Source organism: Periplaneta americana, chromosome 12, assembly GCF_040183065.1.
Source record: "Periplaneta americana isolate PAMFEO1 chromosome 12, P.americana_PAMFEO1_priV1, whole genome shotgun sequence".
In the NCBI taxonomy this organism is placed as follows: Eukaryota; Metazoa; Arthropoda; class Insecta; order Blattodea; family Blattidae; genus Periplaneta; species Periplaneta americana.
In genome coordinates, this window is record NC_091128.1 from 40667619 (window position 1) to 40691089 (window position 23471).

The 23471-nt window shown below is 37.1% G+C and overlaps 1 long non-coding RNA gene across 1 annotated transcript in view; it reads right to left on the minus strand.

Annotated features, from left to right (window-relative positions):
* The window catches only part of LOC138710031 (uncharacterized), a 415724-nt gene extending 408243 nt beyond the window's left edge, over positions 1-7481 (minus strand). The window contains exon 1 of the long non-coding RNA XR_011335028.1: positions 7305-7481. This is a non-coding gene — a long non-coding RNA (uncharacterized lncRNA). The remainder of the gene's footprint in view (positions 1-7304) is intronic.
* Positions 7482-23471: the final 15990 nt, after the last annotated feature.

Genomic DNA, 23471 nt, shown 5'->3' on the forward strand with positions numbered 1-23471 from the left:
AGTGATAGTGCTAATACTAGCGGTGGTGACTGTAGGTGATGACTCGTTTATCATCTTGGTACTGTGCGATAATAATAATATTGATGTTAATAATACTGATAGGATATTAATATTTTTTGGTGAATGATGATGGTAATGATGATGATGCTGATGATGATGCTGAAGGCGTTGATGATAACATAATTCCCTGTAGGGATTTGTAGTGGTTAGGTTGTACCCAGAGTCTTCCTGACACCAAGGAACATATTTCGTTCATCCTCGTGACAACGAGTACTATACCACATATAATATTGAATGGGATTATTGTTAAATACAGTGAAACAGTTAAAAATCTTGGAATTTTTATGGATAGCGATCTAAATTGGAACACTCAAGTAACACACATTTCCAAAAAAATATTTTCTCAACTTCACTCCTTGTTTCATATGAAAGAATTTCTACCGCTTAGTCTAAAAAAGAATCTTATTCAGACGCTTGTAATGCCCCATTTTGATTATTGCGATTCCCTGCTAACTAATATAAGCTCACTCTTAGCTGAGAGACTACAACGTGTTCATAATGTATGCATACGAATCATCTGCAATATTCGTAAATTTGACCATATAACACCTTCCCTCCAGTTACTTTCATGGGCGCGTCTGAAGGAACGAAGAACAATACATTCACTGTCTCTTCTATTTAGAATCATGCATAATTCTACTCCGAATTATCTGTTATCGCGCTTTCAATTTCTTACAACTCTTCGAAACCGACATCAAGCACTTCTTTCTATCCCTCATCATAGAACGTCTTTATACTCATCTTCTTATACTGTAGAAATACCTCGCCTCTGAAATGCGTTACCTAATGACGTCAGGGACTGCCGGACTTATCACAATTCAAAATTAAATTGGAAAATTGTGTCTTAGTTAATGTTTTTAGGTATTGCTAGAAGTATTGATTTGTGTTTTTTTATTTTATTTTTACTGTAGATTAAAATTGCAAGTTTCTTGTTTATGTTAGTTAATTAGTTAGGATACAATTAATTACGATACTTAATCACTCATTTAAAGTTTGTGTGACTGCAACCTATGTATATTTTTGTGTGGCTTTACTTTGTTTATAGTGTTTTTTTCTCTCTCTTTATTTCTTGTGTAGCTTTACTTTGTATATAGTGTATTTTTTTTCTGTTCATTTATATTCTTGTATTTGTATTCCTGGCGTTGTGGAAGAGAAGGCCTGATGGCCTTAACTACACCAGAATAAATAAATAAATAAATAAATAAATAAATAAATAAATAAATAAACAAATTAATAAATATATATGTAAACAAATAAATAAATAAATGAACCCAGATCCTTCCGCTACAAAAACCTTCGTTATTATTTCTGATCTAGTACGATTTCTTTCATTATGCAATACGTTTACAGAAATCAGCTGATGATGCATAAATATTTGTTAATGCTAATATGAGTAGTCTGTCGTAAGCTTCTTACAATGTACACGAAACATTCTGCAAGTAAGCGTCATCTCAATATGCAACTGAACCACGCAGTCACGCACTGCAATTATGATAAGGAGGGGGCGGATTCATATGCACTAAAAATGGCAAAATATGAATACATGTAATAAGGATCTATGCACTGAATATAAACAAAATGTGCACACTGTTAAAATAAAAAAAAAACAAGGTCTATTTTATTTTAAGCACTTCACTATATTTATTGTTTTCTTGCTGTAGGCCGGCGTTTCTCAAACTATGGTCCGCGGACCACCTGTGGTCCTCGAGCTCTGTCCTTGTGGTCCTTCAAAAAAGACAGAAGAAAAAATAAAATTCAAACGAATTGCGTATCACACTATAGCTGAAAATCTCAGAGTTTGGAAATGACACATGACAATCGCCTTTCACTTTTTCTCCCAGTACTGACATTTTATGAAATTTATTACCCTACTCGTCTATCGAATTCCCACTCTACTCTCAGCAACAAAAGAGGGATTTAAAGCACTATGAACGTGGCGTTCCTCGTCATCTTTTCCCTGCATATCTGGTCCCGAGCCTGTAACCCAGCCAGGGACCACTCGAATTCATAACGGAGGACCAAAGTGCCGAACCTTTTCATGTATTGATGACTTTTTTAAATAGTTTTGCCGACACCCAGTCTGCACATTGAAATGGACACATACTGTACGTCGTACACCAATAACAGAACGTGCCAAATTGCATCTTTACGTGTTGAAAATAGGGCATGTTTCTGCATTAATTTTTTTATTTGTTTTTACAGATGACGATATAAAAAAATTATACTCCGCCTATTTTAAAATCCGACAGGTTTACTTTTTACACTTGCGTGTTTCGTCTCTAAGTGCCGTTTCAATTTCGCGGGTTTCATACACTCGTTTGAAAGCACTTCGTAACAAACAACGCACAGAGGTTTTGGTTCGCCCTCATTGCCACACCAAGTAAATGCAAGTTCCAAATAACTCTTGTCATATTTACGAAAGTATTTTTCTTTGAATAGCTACAAGTAGGACTAGATATTTCTTTAATGGCACTATAATTAATATATTTCTTCACACACAGCTTCTGAACTATTAGCACTGCCTAAATGAAGCGTATCATCATGTTCCTTTCTTTACAAAGATCCGGATCGAAGCCAGTTTTCCATTATTTATAATGGGCACTATTTAACAGAGATATGGACAACTACTAGCGTGTACCACATAAGAAGGATTTCAAACAACTAACTGCCAACAGGCAAACGATGAATCAACAATGCACAGAATTTCTTATAAGTTACTTGTGATTGGCTACAAAAAATATAATTACAAAAGTATTACAGTATATTTAATTAATTCTATTTTAATATATAAGTATACTGGTATTAAAATATGATACAAAAGTGATAAATTTGCTTTCGAAAGGAACAAGAGTAAGGTGGTCCTCGGAACTGTTCTGACTTAAAAAAGTGGTCCCCACTTCAAAAAAGTTTGAGACACGCTGGGCTAAGCTATTCTAAAATACAATGCACTTTTAACACAATGTCGAAGTTTCTTTAACATGTCACCATAATAAAATGAAATATTCTGATTTGTCACGTCGACAAGTAAAACACAGAAAATTGCATTATCGTGCCTATATTAGGCCTTTTTTTGACGAGCAACGAAAGTCGAGTTTGGCTAGCGCAAAGAAGTATATCAACACTTCCTTAACTTCCGCGACGATCACATCGCAGCGTTTTCCTAACAGCTGTCAAAATGCAATACGCGTGCGAAGTAGAAGCTAAGACGGCTCTTGGTTTGATTATCTGATCTTTTAATCTCAACTTCCACCCATCATAACGCACAGTCAGCAATGCATTTAATTATGGAGAGCTTTAAAAAAAATTGCCTTATTTAACGATGCTCGCAACTGCCGAGGTTATACCAGCGTCGCTGGTGTGCCGGAATTTTGTCCCACAGGTGTTCTTTTACATGCCAATATACTACTAGGTTCAAAAAGTTCCCGGAATTTTACTACCATTTTTCGTATTAATATATAACAAGGGATATTATACATTTGTTTTGTTGGTAACATTCATGATGTCATTTCCTTAAAGTTTGTTGATAATGGCAATTATTGGTTTTGAGTTGTAGGCATTTGTTTATCATAGTGTTTTGTTTGTTCGTCGCATTTTGTAATTATGTCCACAGAGCAAAGTACAAACATCAAGTTCTGTGTTTTGCTGGGGACATGATCAGTATGGCTGATGAAGATGGTGATTTCTTAAACAAAATGAAACTGGTGCTACTTGTACGACCCAGTCCCTAAACGACAGTCATCTGAGTGGAAATCGAAAACATCTCCTCGGAAGCAAAAATTTCCTAGGGACACTTCCAAAGGCAAAGTTATTTTAAATGTTATGTTTTATTTAACGACGCTCGCAACTGCAGAGGTTATATCAGCATCGCCGGATGTGCCGGAATTTTGTCCCGCAGGAGTTCTTTCACATGCCAGTAAATCTACTGACATGAGCCTGTCGCATTTAAGCACACTTAAAGCAAAGTTATTTTGGAAGTTTTCTTCGACTCTCAGGGTCTCATGCACCATGAGTTCATTCCAGAAGGTCGTACTGTAACGAAAGAATTGTACGTAGAAATCCTCCGTCTCCTCTTGGACGCAGTGAGAAGGAAACGTCCAGAAAAGTGGGTAGAAAACAACTGGTTCCTTATGCATGACAATGCACCTGCTCATCGCGCAATTATTGTAAAGAATTTTCTTGCCAGGCACAACATAACTGCTTTGGATCACCCACCATACTCTCCTGATCTCTCACCACCTGATTACTTTCTGTTTCCCCGTCTGAAAAGTCATCTGAAAGGACGGAGATTCAATGCTGAAGAGGTTATCGCAAACGCGACGAGAGCACTAAGACGGGTTTCACAAAATGGCTTCCAGGCCTGCTTCCAGGAACTCTACACGCGTTGGCAAAAGTGTGTTGTTGCGGAAGGCAACTATTTTGAAGGGAATGCTGTAGAATAGTGTTTAAGGTACGTTGTTTCTATGATGCTAGCAAATTCCGGGAACTTTTTGAACCTAGTATGTATATATACTGACATGAGCACACTTAAATGCCATCGACCTAGACCGGGATCGCACAGAAGGCTAACACTCTACCGACTGCGCCACCCAGGTCGACAGAGGTTTGTTGATTGCCGCGGAATTGTCAAAATGACTCGCCGACAACAGTACACTGTCTGCATGTTGTTAGATTGCCATAAATAAAATATTTAATGTCTGTGTTTCTAATGTACTCAATTTTTTTTTTAATTTCCCATATTCGTAATCATGAATTAAACAACAGAATGCTAAAAAAAATAACTAAAAATGCTTCTATATGCTCTATATGCTGAAATATGCATTAACCATTTAAATTTATATGTAATATATGCACCATAAGAACTTTGACCTTTGGCTGCAAATATTTTGTAGGTCTAATGCATGTTTATATAATGGTAGGATGTGTTTTGAAACTAAGAAATATAACATGCAAATGTGCTAAAATCCGCTCCCTAATGATAAGAATACGAATAATAATAATAATAATAATAATAATAATAATAATAATAATAATAATAATAATAATAATAATAATAATAATAATAATAATAGACATAGAGCAGAGTGGGGTACGAATGCGCGTCGGGTAAAACTGTGCACTTAATTTTTATAGTGATTATCAGTACAATTTGTACCACTGCTTCAACGTCATGTCGTCAAAGATGGAAGATAGCCGTGGTGTGTGGGAGTGAAGACATCTTTGAAGTTGTGTTGAGAGAGGTACGCGGGAAGAATTTTAGGGTTTTCGTTATTTATTTTGCTTATAGGTTTTTGTAGAATTTCTTCACTATAAGTAAGCATAATGTTGCTTGTGTATTCGTTTACATGGCAAAATGTAATGGCTCGATAGCATCGCGTGCTTTGTTCGGGATGCGCCGCGGGATAAAACAGCGCACATGCGCAGTTTGCCCCACAAAGATGGTTTGTTTGCAGCTAATGAGCAGTTCCTACAGAGGCTTCAGCATTTCCAAGGAAATGTACACGGTTGTGCTTTTGTTGGTGCTCGATAGTCATGCATCACACATGCAGGAGAAATCACATCCACATATTGTCCTTACCACCACACAGTATCCACAAGGCTGAGTGCCACAACAGATCTTTTTTGTACTTCTGAAGTCCTTTTATTCATCTGAGTGTGGTAAATAGATGCTTAATCACCCAGATCGCCCAATTACAATTTATCAAGTGACTTCTATTTTTACCAAAGCATATGCGAAGGCAGCTACAGTTGGAAATTCCATGACAGATGTGTCAGCAGAAACTCAAAGTGACCAGCCCTCAACAAGTGGAGTGAACGACGCTGGAACAAACAATAATAATGCACTGCAACAAACAAATGCGCCACAGGTTTCATCTGAAACTCCAAGTGACCAGCGTTTAGGAGTAAGATACGTACGGTAGTGCATTGCAGTTACGTTGTATGTTTATTCTATACTGTGCAGTTGCTGCTGGAGTCCGTGCATTGGCTTTCTGGCAACAGCTAAACATTGCTCTGTCGGTACTGAATCTGCATGACGTCCAGCATATCAGATAGCCTATGGTTGCTATTGTGTTGTGGAGGCTGGAGGGCTCGTCGCATGGTGACTTCCGGTAGAAATTTCATCGCCGATTCCAAAGATGGATCCACGGACAAAACAATTCACAGTTTGGTGAAGAAGTGTAAGCGCACTGGGAAGGTCACGACGGAGCCAGGTAAGAACGTCCATCAGCCTCCGACGACAGCATTGAAGTCTCGGCTTGTCCATTGAATGTAGTTCAAAATCCGTACGGAATTCTTCAAAGGAATTGAACATTCCGCATTCGACAATGCATAAAATGTTGAGTTTCACGCTGAAGAAGCCTGCAGGTTCTGCACTGTTTGGCAGCGTGTGTGAGTTCTTTAGGTGTGGTTTATCAAAGGACATGTTTCACCCGACTCATTACGACACAGCACTAGTGGAGCTCCGAAACTGCCTTACACAAGTTGCTACAGCCCTAACACCGACAATGTTCCATAACATCTTTCTCGCCACTACCGACAGATGGGAGGTGTGTCACCATATAAATTATGTATCATGTTAAAATTAGGCTTAATGTGTAACGAATACATGCTATTACAAAAATTACCAGTACAATCATTATTTCAAGAAAGTCGGTAGGGAATTTTATTTTTGGACACTCCATATAAGCTATCTCGCAACGGTAGTGAAATACCGCCGTTGGAAACTAAACAGAGATTAAACTATCGTCATCTGACGTGCAGTTTGTCGTAGCTGATGTGTACCGCACGTTAGGATTGCATAAATTTCAGAACACGGATTCCTTCCTTTCCCTCTTACTTCAAAATTCCAGCCTTGTGCACACAAAATAAATTATTGGCACTGAAAAGTGCATTTTCGTAAGCATGATGATGCGCATTCGACAAACGCAAATAAATTTGCTCTTTTTAGTATTTCAAGATATAATGTAACTGAGGAATCCGTATACTGAAATTTTCCTTTAGGATTTATCAATTTCAGCGCAGGAAATCTTTTTGTTCAGCATTGTAGCTGACATTTCGTATTGGGAGCAAATTTTTGTATCCAACATTTCCTTTACAGTACGACACTATATAAGCTTACAACTTTTCCAGGGGACTTAGATCTGATAATTTTATAAAGTTCCCTTTCCAAGGGAAAGAAAATGTTTCAGTCTAAAATCCTCTGTTTAATAATAGTCGTAAGTAGATATGAAATTATAAAATAGTACCTGAAAATAACTCTGTGTTTCCTCTTGTGCCGTATGAATATTGAAACAGGAATTCCAATAATTTCAAGCTCCATGAAAGGAATTGAAGGCTGTCCTGAATAAACATGACTTGCCCACCGGAAGGCTCGGACTTTGGAGATAAGTCCCGAGTCTCGTTTCTAGGAAAACCTGACGTCACAATGAGTTGATAATGAACGCGCCAACGAGGTGAACAAACAGCGATGCTAACTTGTCACCGAGAGGACGTGATTTACTGCAGTCGTGCCCTCCAACTTCCCGCTCTGTTATTTATTACTATTAATGTTGTTGTTACTATTCTCACATCAAGTCAGTTGAAAAGGATTGAGGCGGCCGAAATGGTATTGTTAATACCATTTACCAGGACATCTGACATACTTTATTGAACAGAAAAATATTGAGGACATCTGTGGTTTTGATAATATGATCAGGATTTCTGAAACTCAAAGCGTGACACTTGCTAATAAGTACTAGAGCTTCTCAGAAGACTCCCTCTCCTAGGCATAGGCCTATAGCATTCAGTACCACCAAATATAAATTTTATGGTGAATGAATTACTCTAAGAAAGATTTTTTTCCTCTTCAAGATATAGAAGAAAGGAATGAAACTTTATTTGAAATTATGTTTGGGAGTTAACAATATGATATTATTTTGAGAAGATTAACTCCATATGTAGATGAAATTATTGAGGATCATCAGTGTGGTTTTAGGCGTAATAGATCAACTATTGATCAGATATTTTGTATTCAACAGATAATGGAGAAAAATAGGAGTACAAGGGTACAGTGCATCAGTTATTCATATATTTCAAAAAGGCATATGACTCGGTTAAGAGAGAAGTTTTATATGATATTCTTATTGAATGTGTCTCAGTGAAATGTACAGCAGAGTTCGTATAGGGCAGTTTCTGCCAGATGCGTTTCCAATTCACTGTGGGCTAAAGCAAGGAGATGCACTATCACCTTTACTTTTTAACTTTGCTCTAGAATATGCCGTTAGGAAAGTTCAGGATAACAGAGAGGGTTTCGAATTGAACGGGTTACATCAGCTGCTTGTCTATGCGGATGACGTGAATATGTTAGGAGAAAATCCACAAACGATTAGGGAAAACACGGGAATTTTACTGGAAGCAAGTAAAGAGATAGGTTTGGAAGTAAATCCGAAAAGACAAAGTATATGATTACGTCTCGTGACGAGAATATTGTACGAAATGGAAATATAAAAATTGTAAATTTATCTTTTGAAGAGGTGGAGAAGTTCAAATATCTTGAAGCAACAGTAACAAATATAAATGATACTCGGGAGGAAATTAAACCCAGAATAAATATGGGAAATGCCTGTTATTATTCGGTTGAGAAGCTTTTATCATCCAGTCTGCTGTCAAAATATCTGAAAGTTAGAATTTATAAAAAAGTTATATTACCGGTTGTTCTTTATAGTTGTGAAACTTGGACTCTCACTTTGAGAGAAGAACATAGGTTAAGGGTGTTTAGAATAAGGTGCTTAGGAAAATATTTGGGTCTAAAAGGGATGAAGTTACAGGATAATGGAGAAAGCTACACAACACAGAACTGCACGCATTGTATTCTTCACCTGACATAATTAGGAACATTAAATCCAGACGTTTGAGATGGGCAGGGCATGTAGCACGTATGGGCGAATCCAGAAATGGATATAGAGTGTTAGTTGGGAGGCCAGAGGGAAAAAGATCTTTGGGGAGGCCGAGAGGTAGATGGGAAGATAATATTAAAATAGATTTGAGGGAGGTGGGATATGATGATAGAGACTGGATTGATTTTGGTCAGGATAGGGACCTATGGCGGGCTTATGTGAGGGCGGCAAAGAACCTCCGGGGTTCCTGAAAAGCCAGTAAGTAAGTAAGTTAACAATAGGCCTACCTTCAATCTGTAACCTTGTGTTTTCTTCGATGTTCATATTTTGTTCATTCTGCCAAAAACTCTATAGAGGAGCGTTGGTTCCAGGGAGCCACACGCTGCAATTTCAGTAATATTTGTAAATGACGAATATTGAAAGAATTTCTACGTATTTCGTACGGACTTCTTTCTCCTCCCTATTCTATTCAGTAACTTTATCTGCACTAGAAAATTAATTTACATAAAGAAATTTACTGAATATGGTTTTGTCATAAATGTTGGAAACGTCAGAAACGTTTGTGATTATATCTATACACATTCGAACACCATTCCACTTTAGGATATTTTCAGCAAGATTCTTTTCTGTATTTTCCAACAAAACGGAATAAACAGGTATCCCAACAAGAACTGTCGGGACACCGAGACAGAAGTTCTGAGAACGAGTAATTTTTTTATTGGGTTATTTTACGACGCTGTATCAACATCTCAGATTATTTAGCGTCTGAATGCTATGAAGGTGATAATGCCAGTGAAATGAGTCCGGGGTCCAGCACCGATAGTTACCCAGCATTTGCTCATATTGGATTGAGGGAAAACCCCAGAAAAAAACCTCAACCAGGTAACTTGCCCCGACCGGAATTCGAACCCGGGCTATCTGATTTCGCGGCCAGACGCGCTGACCGTTACTCCACTCAGGACTCTGAGAATGGGACTGTGTTGTTAAAAAAAGGGACGTCTGGTCATATTAGCTTTGAGGACTTCCAGTGGCGTAACCAGGAATTTAAAAGGGAGTGGAGCGCAAAGTTCTGTGAACATCAATTGGGAAATTTGTTCATAACTTAGCCTACATGCATGAAATTTTTAATCAATTAGGCCTATTTAGACTCAACCAAAGCTGTTACAAAGCAACATCCGTTCTACGTCGCTGAAGAACGAATCTGTTGAAAACTCCCCTATACAGGCCGATGTCAAGTAGTGGAACTGAAATAATCAACAATGTTTAAGTCACAATTGATACTAAGTTAATGAATTCGTCGAAACTGGCATAGAGCAAAAAGTATCTGTATAGTCTATGTATTAGGTATTTTATATGTCAGTTATGTATAGATTTAATTTTATATTCGTCAACATTTCAATATAGGTCTAGCTACCGTATTTTCTCGAATAACCTGCGCCCTCGAATAAGCCCCGCACCCCACCTTTGGAAGGCGCAAAAATTACAAAATTAAACTGTGAACAAAAGTATTCACAACAATTTAAAAACAGTTAAACACATATTATATATTAATCAGTTAACAGTAAATAAATACCGCAGGCCTACATTTTATCCTGTAGCATGACGCATTCCAAACCTATCCTATGTGCGTTTGCTGTCTCGATCAGAGATCAGAGTTTTATTTCTATGATTAATGGGTTACTTTATCGTGACTGATGTCTTATTTTGAATTTTGTTGCAAAAATATTGTCTTGAAAGTTTCCATTTGTAAGAAATTTATGAAATGCTTGTCTTTTGGCTTCAGATATTACCCACTTGAGCTTTACTGCAGCTTGTCTCGATTTCATTATAGGCCCTATGTTCCTGACCCTTAGTAGCCTTAGCTAAAGCATTAAAAAATAGCATTTGTAATCTTCAATTAATCTTTCTTACCCCAGAATAACCTACTTGCAAAAAATTTGTCAGCAGTCATCTCACTAGAGGTTTTGATTTATCTAGAGAAAATCAAAACTCGAGTGGGATTTAATTGACTATTACACGATTAGAAGAAAGTAATAAAGATTAGAAGTAACAAAGTACTCCAATACAATAAAATATTAATTGACTTACGAAAATACAACTGTCTTCAAATGTATTATTGTACCATCTCAACATTGCGCTAGATGACAGTAGTGTTTTATGATTAGATGCTTTCTTGTTATCATTTGTGCCAACTATGGAATTTCCATTGAACTCTGTGGACGGTTACTAGTCAAGAAGGCTTTGTTGACTCAGTTTCATTTTTATTAAAACATTTGCATTCCACTTCAATCATCCGGATCCCATTAATCAACGTCACTTGACAGATAATTTTCAATAAATCTCAGTATTAAACAATCTCTGATACGTAATTATCCATAATATCATATAGCAGAAGCTATAACATGACGTAACTAATATAAACAAGTGTTAGAAAAGTTTTAATTGGGGATGATGAAATAAACAAGAAACGTTTTAATTAACGATGATGAAATAATAAAATAAACATGAATAATTTTAAAAGAAACAATTATTGAAAGTACAATTTTCAGATTTGAATGTTTTAGTGGTTGGTGGTTCAGTTGATGTTATATTAGACGTGTGCGTAAAAGAAGTGGAACTCGTTGATGTACATGGCGTATTCCTCAACTTATTCGGGATTTCCGAATGGTGCTCTTCATTTATTTGTAAATAGGGTTTCAGGGAAGATGCACAGCTATGACCAGTGAACTTTATTAATTCTTGTTCTTGAATGCCAATGCGAGTCATATTTGAAACTGCTGTGCATCGACTGGAGTGGTTTGTAATTTTCTGTTTTTTGACGTCCAGACCAGTGCAGTTTGAAATGTTGGCAAACAAAGAAACAAATGCTAGGGTAGTGATAAAAATAAACAAATGCTAGGGACGCGATAAAATTAAACAAATGCTAGGGACGCGATAAAATTGTGCGATAAGCAGCCATGATTTGTTGAAAGACGTCCTTTCGTACCGTTTTATTGGTCAAAAGTTGTGTGACGTAGTAAAAGTGTAATAGTCAACAGTAATCTCACTAGAGGTTTTGATTTATCTAGAGAAAATCAAAACTCGAGTGGGATTTAATTGACTATTACACGATTAGAAGAAAATATATAAAGATTAGAAGTAACGAAGTACTCCAATACAATAAAATATTAATTGACTTACGAAAATACAACTGTCTTCAAATGTATTATTGTACCATCTCAACATTGCAAATATTACGCTAGATGCATGCTAGATGGCAGTAGTGAGTTATGATTACTAGCAATGCCTTCTCGTCGAGAAGTTCTCGATCTATACACACACGATGGCAATGCTACTAGTCAAGAAGGCTTTGTTGATTCAGTTTCATTTTTATTAAAACAGTTGCATTCCACTTCAATTACCCGAATTCCAGTAATCAACGTCACTTGACAGATGATTTTCAATAAATCTTAATATTAAACAATCTCTGATACGTGACTATCCATAGTATCATATAGCAGAAGCTATAACATAAACCTAAATAATATACAGAAGTGTTAGAAAAATTTTAATTAACGACGATGACATAAAAAATAAACATGAATAATTTTAAAAGGAATAATTATTGAATGTACAATTTTCAAATTTGAATGTGGTTGATGGTTCAATTGATGTTATATTGGACGTGTGCGTAATAGAAGTGGAACTCGTTGATGTAGGCCTACATAGTGTATTCAACTTATTCAGGACTTCCGAATGGTGCTCTTCATTTATTTGTAAATAGGATTTCAGAAGATGCATAGGTATGATCAGTGATTTTTATTAATTCTTGTTCTTGAATGCCAATGCGAGTCATATTTGAAACTGCTGCGCATCGACTGGAGTGGTTTGTAATTTTATATACCGTATATATATATATATATAATTATATATATATATATATATTTTTTTTTTTTTTGACGTCCAGACCAGCGCAGTTTCAAATGTTGGCAAACAAAGAAACAAATGCTAGGGACGCGATAAAATTAAAGAAATGCTAGGGACGCGATAAAATTAAACAAATGCTAGGGACGCGATAAAATTAAAGAAATGCCAGGGACGCGATAAAATTAAACAAATGCTAGGGACGCGATAAAATTAAAGAAATGCTAGGGACGCGATAAAATTAAAGAAATGCTAGGGACGCGATAAAATTGTGCGATAAGCAGCCATGATTGGTTGAAATACGTTCTTTCGTACCGTTTTATTGGTCAAAAGTAGTATGGCATAGTAAAAGTGTAATAGTCATGGAAAAACATACTCTCAACTTGACGCCAAATCTCTTGGAACGGAGTCAATTCTTATTGTGATAAGACGTTGATGCAGCAATATCTGAAAGACAGTCTGTACAAACCGAAGAACTGTCTATAAAAGAAGAAAGAAAAAAAGGATTTTTGTCAACCATGAATGTTTAAGGCCCTGTCAGGACTCGATGACGTTGATCTTTGGTGAGCAGCCAGTAACTAAGTTGACTTCTCGCTGCCGTGAGGTGAAGCATAAACTCCGCTGGATACGAACCAAGTGAGCGACGTCGACGTGGTTTCCTCCTTACGCGCGCCGGCCCCAGCGGTGCAATACCAGCCAGCAAACAACCACCACATGGTTGAAGTAATAATGACGGGCTGCTTATTCCATTGCCACCCCTCGCCCGGGGGTGGGTGCAGGTTTAATACTCGACACATGCCCTGATTGTTAATACCCCACACAATAAAGAGCTTGTAATCTCGTCCCTCCCCTCCCCCTTGAGAACCGTGGAGGCCGCCCCGAAGTTTGCTCGGCAAACAGAGACAGATTTAAAACAATGCCATGACGTCACTGCCAGCCATTGTACCAGAAAAGATCTGCGAAAATTTATTCTAAATTCGGAAGTAAAACACCGCGTATATATGGGCTGCGCGGATCTCTTGATGCGTCTTCATTCTCTTTGTCGGCAGAGGAGAGCTCCCTCCCCAAAGTCGAAATCAGGATGAATAATTCGTAAGATTCGCCGGAAAACTACAACCAATGCACTCGCTTCGCGCATGGCTGAATCGTCTGCAAAGAAACGCATGGGGAGCTGCTGTGTGACAATTGTTTGGTGTAAAAATGAAGTTTCAATTTGAACAAGTGGGGACATGTTGATCAGCGAAAAGTACAAGCACAACACGTGGGATTATCTTCAACCGGCTGTGACGTACGCACGTGTTTTGTAGGGGAACTATTTAATTCAATTCACTACAAGAAGAAAATGAAATCGTTTTTTCAACCCTTTTCATTGAGATGCTATTATTTCTTATTTTACTTAGTACTGCTATTATTATTATTATTATCATTATTATTATTATTATTATCACTTACTTACTTACTTACATACTTACTGGCTTTTAATTCATTTTAATATTATCCTCCTACCTACGCCTCGGCCTCCCCAAATGTCTTATTCCCTCCGGTATCCCAACTAACACTCTATATGCATTTCTGGATTCGCCCATACGTGCTACATGCCCTGCCCATCTCAAACGTCTGGATTTGATGTTCCTAATTATGTCAGGTGAAGAATACAATGCGTGAAGTTCTGCATTGTGTAACTTTCTCCATTCTCCTGTAGCTTTATCCCTCTTAGCCCCAAAAATTTTTCTAAGCACCTTATTCTCAAACACCCTTAACCTATGTTCCTCTCTCAAAGTGAGAGTCCAAGTTTCACAACCATAAAGAACAACCGGTAATATAACTGTTTTATAAATTCTGACTTTCAGATTTTTTGACAACAGACTTGATGATAAAAGCTTCTCAACCGAATAATAACAGGTATTTCCCATATTTATTCTGTGTTTAATTTCCTCCCGAGTATCATTTATATTTGTTACTGTTGCTCCCAGGTATTTGAATTTTTCCACCTCTTCAAAGGATAAATTTACAATTTTTATATTTACATTTCATACAATATTCACGTCACGAGACGTAATCATATACTTTGTCTTTTAGGAATTTACTTCCAAACCTATTTCTTTACTTGTTTCGAGTAAAATTCCCGTGTTTTCCCTAATCGTTTGTGGATTTTCTCCGGATAAATCGTAATATAGCGAACGCCAGTAGGGGAAGTTATCCCCACCCACATGAAATGTGCATTCGACACAACACTCGCCTATTACGAAGAGTGTCTGTTGAGCTAGTAGGGGAAAAGTGGAAGAGGTCGTGGGCGGAGTTTCTACGTTCGCTATATTGCGATTTTCCCTTTTATCCTAACATATTCACGTCATCCGCATAGACAAGAAGCTGATGTAACCCGTTCAATTCCAAACCCTCTCTGTTATCCTGGACTTTCCTAATGGCATACTCTAGAGCAATGTTAAAAAGTAAAGGTGATAGTGCATCTCCTTGCTTTAGCCCACAGTGAATTGGAAACGCATCTGACAGAAATTGACCTATACGGACTCTGCTGTACGTTTCACCGAGACACATTTTAATTAATCGAACTATTTTCTTGGGAATACCAAATTCAATAAGGATATCATACAAAACTTCTCTCTTAACCGAGTCATATGCCTTTTTTAAATATATGAATAACTGATGCACTGTACCCTTATTATTATTATTATTATTATTATTATTATTATTATTATTATTATTATTATTATTATTATAAAACTACATACAATACACGCAGATTAATCAACCTGAATAAAAACATGGGTGGGTGGAAGAAAACATAATCTGTCACCTTAGGGTACGGAGCCTGGTTGGTAGTTGGTAGCCTGACCGGTTACCTAGTTGGAGGAATGCCCGAACGTTAAGCAATGGAGACGTGCAAGACGAGGCCTGGTCGGTAGACTGCTACGTAGCCTGTTAGCCCGTTGGTAGCTCGTAGAATGAAACACCTCATTTTTCCAGCTACCAGCCACCTAATTGTCTTTACTGCGCATGCGTCAATAGAACTTCCCCACGTGCTAAACGCCTACTGCTTGTCATTTCGACACGTATAATGGATTGGGAAAGATTAATTTCAAATAATAATAATAGTCTAATAATAATAATAATAATAATAATAATAATAATAATAATAATAATAATAATAATATATCATTATTATATATTATTATTTATATATTATTATAATGTACCGAAGTACATATGATATTTCCATGCAGATATTCTGCGTCATCATACGATGAAAGAGTAATGGAACGGAGAAAAATTCTCTCCGGCGCCGGGATTTGAACCCGGGTTTTCAGCTCTACGTGCTGACGCTTTATCCACTAAGCCACACCGGATTCCACCCCGGCGTCGGAAGAATCGTCTCAGTTTTAAGTTCCAACTCTTGGGTTCCCTCTAGTGGCCGCCCTCTGCACTACGTCATAAATATCTATGAACCTAGGACCGAAGTCCACACATGTGCTGAGGTGCACTCGTAGTGAGTGACTAGTTGGCCGGGATCCGGGCCCGGGTTCAAATCCCGGCGCCGGAGAGAATTTTTCTCCGTTCCATTACTCTTTCATCGAATAATAATAATGTTTATTGCCAGAAAAATACGATACAAAGAAATTGTAAATTTACTACATTCTAGCACGCCCCTAAAAGAGAGTGTTCTCGCGTTCAGAGTAGGATTCAATACATAATAAATGTAGACGCATAAATTACAACATAACAACATCTAAAAATTAATCATTAGGCCTACTCATAACAAATTGCTTACATACATTTTTTTTCAAACTGTTTGAGATAAAATAAATTTGCGTATTTCTCTATTAAGTTGTTATAAATTCTAGGGCAGATATTATACTTAGTACTTTGGTTGAAACACTTGGGTTCCAACAAACGTATTGTATTCATGCTTTTGGTTTTGTTTGTGAGTATATGATCTGAAATATGTGCGATGTTTATCAAATTTAATAATGCATTGATATAAATTTGATGTATTTTTCAAGACTTTAAAATCTAAAAACAATTTCTCGCTAGGATAATCAATGTTTACAAATTTTGAAATCAGGTTCAAGCCGACCACCAAAGCCCATATCTTATTGTGAAGAATTTGTGAGATGAATTAGGAGTTGAAATGGATATTAATAAAGGTAAAGGTAGCTCCCTCACATGCCATAAAGGCACTTCGGGGGCATGGAGATAGAGACCCATGCTTTCTTGATCTCTGCACTAGAATGAGGTGGTGTGAAACTGATACCAATAATAAATAACTTTGTAAATGAATAATTTATATTTTACACAAAGTGACGATTTTAGATACAATATAATTACCGATACTGACTTTTGGCAATTAATACAAATTATTTTATTAATACTCTATGTGTATCGGAATGAACTGTTTGGGATTTAATGAACGGATTTTATAATGACGCTTTCCAGAAAAGTGGAATCATTTACGTGATTATTTCCGTACTGAAAATACCCAAATATCTAAGGTACGTTTAGGAGAACCTGAAGACCAATACCATCCATCCTGGCACTTTTATAAATTGTTATTGATTTTAAAGATAATTTTTAAAAAGCAGAGTAAGTTCAGCTACACTGTCTGGCAGGCGCAAACAAGCTTCGTTCTGATCAGCCCGACCTTCTGCCCAGCCACCAGCTAGCTTACGAGCGACCAACATGGAAACGAACCAGGCTCCGTCTTCTACAGAGACACCATTTTATTTTTACTAACATTTTTAATATTAACCTGGCTATACCTTTAAAGAACCGGAAACACAGTTTGCTACCCCTTTCCACGACTGTAGTTCGATGATACTGGCGTAATATACAAACAAATCACTTTACTAGGTATACGAGGGAAAGAAAAGTAGTTCATCCATTTACGTAAACTATGAAATATCGCGATTTTGAGTTTGATAATTTTCATTAGGTTTTTCTTTAATCAAAATACAGTACAGTATTAACAATGAGTGTTTTTACTCACGAACTGAGTTATCCATGCGAACGTATTCATTATGCAGTGTATATTATACTGTCTACAGCACATTAGCGTGTAACATAGGGAATTAAGTTAAATTTAAAAATAATCATAATATGGATATTTAAACACATTTTTGAAAATGGTGGCCGTTCATTTCGATACAGGCTTCAGTTCTTTTGTGCATATTACCGCAATATAGACTATTGTACCTAATTCCAATTTCCAGTTTCGTCCTTCGTACCAGTAACTCATGTTCAAATAATTCTGTACCTACTCTATAAAAGAGTACCTTACGTACTGTAAATTCAATCTTCACTTCTGCCCGACCCGCACAGATAAAATTACTCAGACATGCTATCTACTGTCCGTCCAAGTGGTTATGGTGCAGGATCGTAGAAAGGGAGGAAATCACGTGACAGTTAATTACTTGACGAGGCCCTTCTATAAGCTGTATAATATTAAGTAAACGTCCAATTCCTAACAGAAATTAATGTTTTCAGAAAAGAGCTAAGACAGCCCAGCTTTTACAGAGGGGCGAACAGAAGCAGGTGGTGGAAAACGGTATGCGACGTAGGCAAACGGACGACAGTACCTGTGCGAAAATATGATTGAATATTGAAAGCTCTTTCGTTACTGGAAAACGGGAACATATTTCTGGAACGTACTACACTCAGTAACTCAGTACTGTTTACTATATGCGGCCTTGGTTCTGTGTGGAGGACAGTTGCAACTTCATTAGTAGAAGGGGTGGGAGTGAAGTTCATTAAAAAACTCAGGTACAATAAAAATTGAAGTAAAAATAAAATGATGTCCCTGTACGTACCCTTAGTGCTGAGGAACAGACTTGGCATTGTAAGGACTGACTGATCATGTCAAGTTGCGAAGAACAATTTTAGTTCTCCGGCCACAGTAACCGGTAAACCACATTCACAGCTAATGAGTTTTCGTCGGCACTGATATTGCAGTGGATCTGTCGTCGGCGTTAGGGAACACAACGAGGCGACGCTGGGCACTTGGCTGGCAAGACACGCGGCCCGTCACGTGTCTGCAACACGGGGTTTCCCCGCCTCCCAGCTGTTGTCTCCAGCCTGCCGGCTGTCTTTCTGAATACTTAACTCAGTGGATGAAAAGTGATGCGAAGCTCTGTCCCCTAAAGTCGCGATCACACCATTCTGCATTCAGTTCTCTAAAACGACTGGCGGTGCTATTTAATATGCGAGGACATTTCAAGTTCTGCTTGGCTAGCCCAGTTTACTAGCATCAAAAGTTATCTATATTTCTCTGGGCTACTAATGCACGCATTCAAGCAACTCCTCACAAGAGAGCTTGTCAAACACGAAAACTGTGTTCAATAAAACTTTATAAAATCCGTAATTGCATTAAATACGAGAAATTTACTACTCTATCGAATCTCTTGCGGCTGTCGTCATGTTACGAACTCGGCGAATGTTCACGGGGTAAAGCCTCATTCACAATGAAAATTAAACATAACGTAAGCCTACCATCATTCACGATGGGAACATAAACATAACAGCAAACATACTTGGTAACCATGGAAACATAACAACGACGCCATTTCCTCATATTCTGTCGTATACTTCAGCGCTCCACGATTGTGTTCTGTTTGCAAATCACGTAAGCATAAGCATGAAAGTTTGTAGTTTGCAAACTTTCATGTTAACGTCTTGCGGTAATGTTAATGTCAGTGTTTATGTGAATCATTGTGAATAATCCCATTTGGTAGCCTGGGCGCAAACTTCTGTGTTTATGTTACGGTTATGTTTAATTTTCATTGTGAATGGGCCTTAAAACTGTACAATAGTATCTAAACTTCGTTGATTGCAACGACATTGATCCTTGATTTTCCGAATTCCAGTACCATTATGGAGCAGGAAATATGTAAACAAGCGACAACAGCACTCCGCGGTAGCCATTACTTAGGTAGTGGGAGGATATGTCTCAAGAATGACTGTGTCAACATTTCCAAAACAACGGTTTCGATCCAAAAGGACAGGAACGAGTTATCTTAGAATGTCCAAGAAAGAGGTGAACTGTGTGAAACTAGAACACGGTAAGGGCTAATTTTCATGATAATAGTAGTGTATTTTAGTAGTAGTAGTAGTAGTAGTAGTAGTAGTAGTAGTAGTAGTAGTAGTAGTAGTAGTAGTAGTAGTAGTAGTAGTAGTAGGGCCTAGTAGTAGTAGTAGAGTAGTAGTAGTAGCAGTAATAATAATAATAATAATAATAATAGACTAATAATAATAATAGACTAATAATAATAATAATAATAATAATAATAATAATAATAATAGTATTAATAATAATCGCCAACGAATATCATCAACAAATTACTGATAGTCACGAAACATGTAAAGAAAAGTTGCCACAGAGTTTCCGAATTGCAGTTCGAATTAAAATCTTGATGTATTGTGTGTGGCATTCATTATCACCTCTCCAATAGTAATAATAGGTTAATAATAACAGTCGGTTTGGGTGGCGCAGTCAGTAGAGTTCAGGCCTCCTGTGCCCGAGGTTTCGGGTTCGATCACGGGCATGTCGATGGCATTTAAGTGTGCTTAAATGCGACAGGCTGATGTCAGTAGTTTTACTGGCATGTAAAAGAACCCCCGCGGGACAAAATTCCGACACATCGGCGACGCTGATGTAACCTCGGCAGTTTTGAGTGTCGTTAAATAGAACATAATTTAAATTTAATAATAATAATAATAATAATAATAATAATAATAATAATAATAATAATAAGATGCCTAATATTAATAGGTGATAATTTAATTAGATTTCATTGTTTCATTGATTATGTGAAAGCTTACGATAGATTAAAAAGAGAAATACTATGGGATATAATGGTTAAGAAAGGTTTCCCAAGTCATATTAATAGGCAACTGAATACTTATATATACGTACAACAATTAATATTTAAGTTTCCTTAAGTGTGGACATCGAAGATCGAAAAAAGAAATTTTAATCAATCAAGAGTTCAGACAAGAGTGTCCTTCATCGCATATTCGTTTTAATTTAAATACTGACGATTTCATACAAAAATGACAAGAAATTTTAGAAAAATTTAAAATGGATGAAGATATTACAGATTTGCTGATGATTAGGCAATTATAGCTTCTTCCGATGATGCACTGCAAAGAGTTATTTTTTAACTTAAGGCTTAGTAAGATTGCTACAGAATATAATCTAACAATTACTCGAAAGAAATACAAAGGTACTAGCCTAACATGGGAAAAACCGGAGAAGAACCAATATTGTCTTAAAAATGACATAGGCCTAATGGAACAAGTAAAGAACTTTAACTTACTTAGGAATTTATATAGACGATGACAGAAATATAAACGTAAACAAGTTACAGAAATTCCAATATAGTCTATATGTGGCACTTTAAGAACGTTAGGACCTATGCAAGAAAGTGAGAAAGGACACACTGCTAATATTCTATAAAATGTTGGCGTTACCTGCAATCTTCCTATTTATGGCTGTGAATCATGGACTATAAATAGGCCTAACTAATTGAAAAGAAGTCTAGTAGCCACAGAAATGAGATTTTTAAGATTTGTTGCCGGCTACACGATTATGGATGAAAGCTGCAATAAGGATATTTACAGCCTCATAGATCAAATAGAAGAATATAGACAAAAACGGTATGAACATGTCTGTAGAATGGACAGTGAAACAATACCTTTACAAATCTTGAATTAGGCCTACATTCCTAGAGGAAGTAGATCTCATGGACGACATTGTAAGAACTGGAATGAACAGTTTGGGATGGAGCCGAAATGCACCAATGATGCAGATGTTGATAGTTGATGATGATGATGATGATGATGATGATGATGATGATGTTGATGATGTTAATAATAATAATAACAATAATAATAATAATAATAATAATAATAATAATAATAATAATAATATTCTTAGGCCTAACAATAATAACAACAGTAACAATAATCCGTGGCGTGACAGGCCATGAAGAACAAAGGCCGACTAGTTGGCTGCTGGCCTCAAAAGTGAGCGATTATTCAGCAGAGGTAAAGTGTGGTCAACAAAATGATCCTCCAAGTTAGTATAGCTGGCTTTCGCAACTGGATTAAGATGCCTGTCGTAGGTCTCTAAATTGAACACATCACGATGCTTGGTGGGCACCAGCCCCAAAATGGAGGGAAGAATAGGAGTGGGAAAATAAAAAAGTACGGGGAATGAGAAGGAGCAATAAAATACGGCGAGATCTTGGAAATACGGGAGAGCTGGCAATCCTGCCGGAATTGAGTAGGTCTAAGTTCTATGAAAAACATGAAGAAAGAAAAAATAGAAAAGAAAGAAAACAGAACGCAAGAAAGACGAAAAAATCAAAGGACAAAGGAAAGAAATAAAGCAAATGAAGAAAGGGAATAGGAAGAAAGTAAAAACGAAAAAACAAAGAGAAAGGAATAAATAAAGGAATGAAAGAAGAAAAGAAGGATAGAAGAAAAAATTACTGATAACGAAATTAAGATTAAAAAAGGAAGGAAAGAAAGAGGAAGAATTGAAGAATAAAAGGAAAAACAATTTGGGAAAAAGAGGCATGAAGGAAGGGAATCAACGGAGGAAGAGAAGAAAGTAAAAGGTACGAAAAAAAAGGAAATGAAGAATAAAGGAAGAGGAAAAACTGAAGGAAAAAGAAGGAACAACTGGAGGGGTCAAAGGTAGGGACTTAACGGAAAAGGAAGTGAAGACAGTGGGGAGGCGGAAAAAGAACAGAAATGAAGTAAGACAAACGGAATGAAAAGAAAAGAGAAGGAAAAGAAAGAAAAATTAATTTTGTATTGGAGGCAGCATTAACATGGGGCTGGAAGCAATTTCGTGCCATGCTGAGGATTATCCGCGGCCCGAGGGTGGGAGCGCGCGTCTGCTGCTTGGGGGCAACTGGAGAATTAGCCGGATTTCTGCTGCGGGTAATGAAGGCACAATGATGGCGGCTTAGCGCTGATTGGTCCCCATTGTGTGCGGGGCGAGGGGTCGCGGATTCCAGAGCACGAGGGGAGACTTGCGAGTCGTACCAGCTGGCCCCGAAACGAAACGAACCACAGGTGGGAGCGTTTAGAAACACAAACGTGTTAATGTTCCACTCAATTGATCCGGGCAAGTGTCGCGTAGGCTACGTCACAACAGGCAACACCTGACAACGGGCATGACCCCGCAGCCGAGACGAGTCCAGCCTCCTCAGCCATGTTTCACGTAGGGACTGCAATTACTATGGATTGAAATAATCCATTATGAGTATTATTATTATTATTATTATTATTATTATTATTATTATTATTATTATTATTATTATTATTAAACAGCTTCCAATAGATAATTGAGTAGTAAGATGAATATAATATATAAATTCTTAGAGAACAGGACCCAAAATGTCAGACTAGGAAAAGAAATATCGAAACTAGGAAATATAACATCAGGTGTACCTCAAGGGACGGTTCTTGCACCTCTATTGTTTCTGATATATATACTGTACACGATATAAATAGAAATACTACGTCTCAGGTAAGGTTATTCGCGGACGACTGCGTAATATATTGACAAATTAATGATGAATCCGATATCCGCCTTACAAAACGATCTTAACG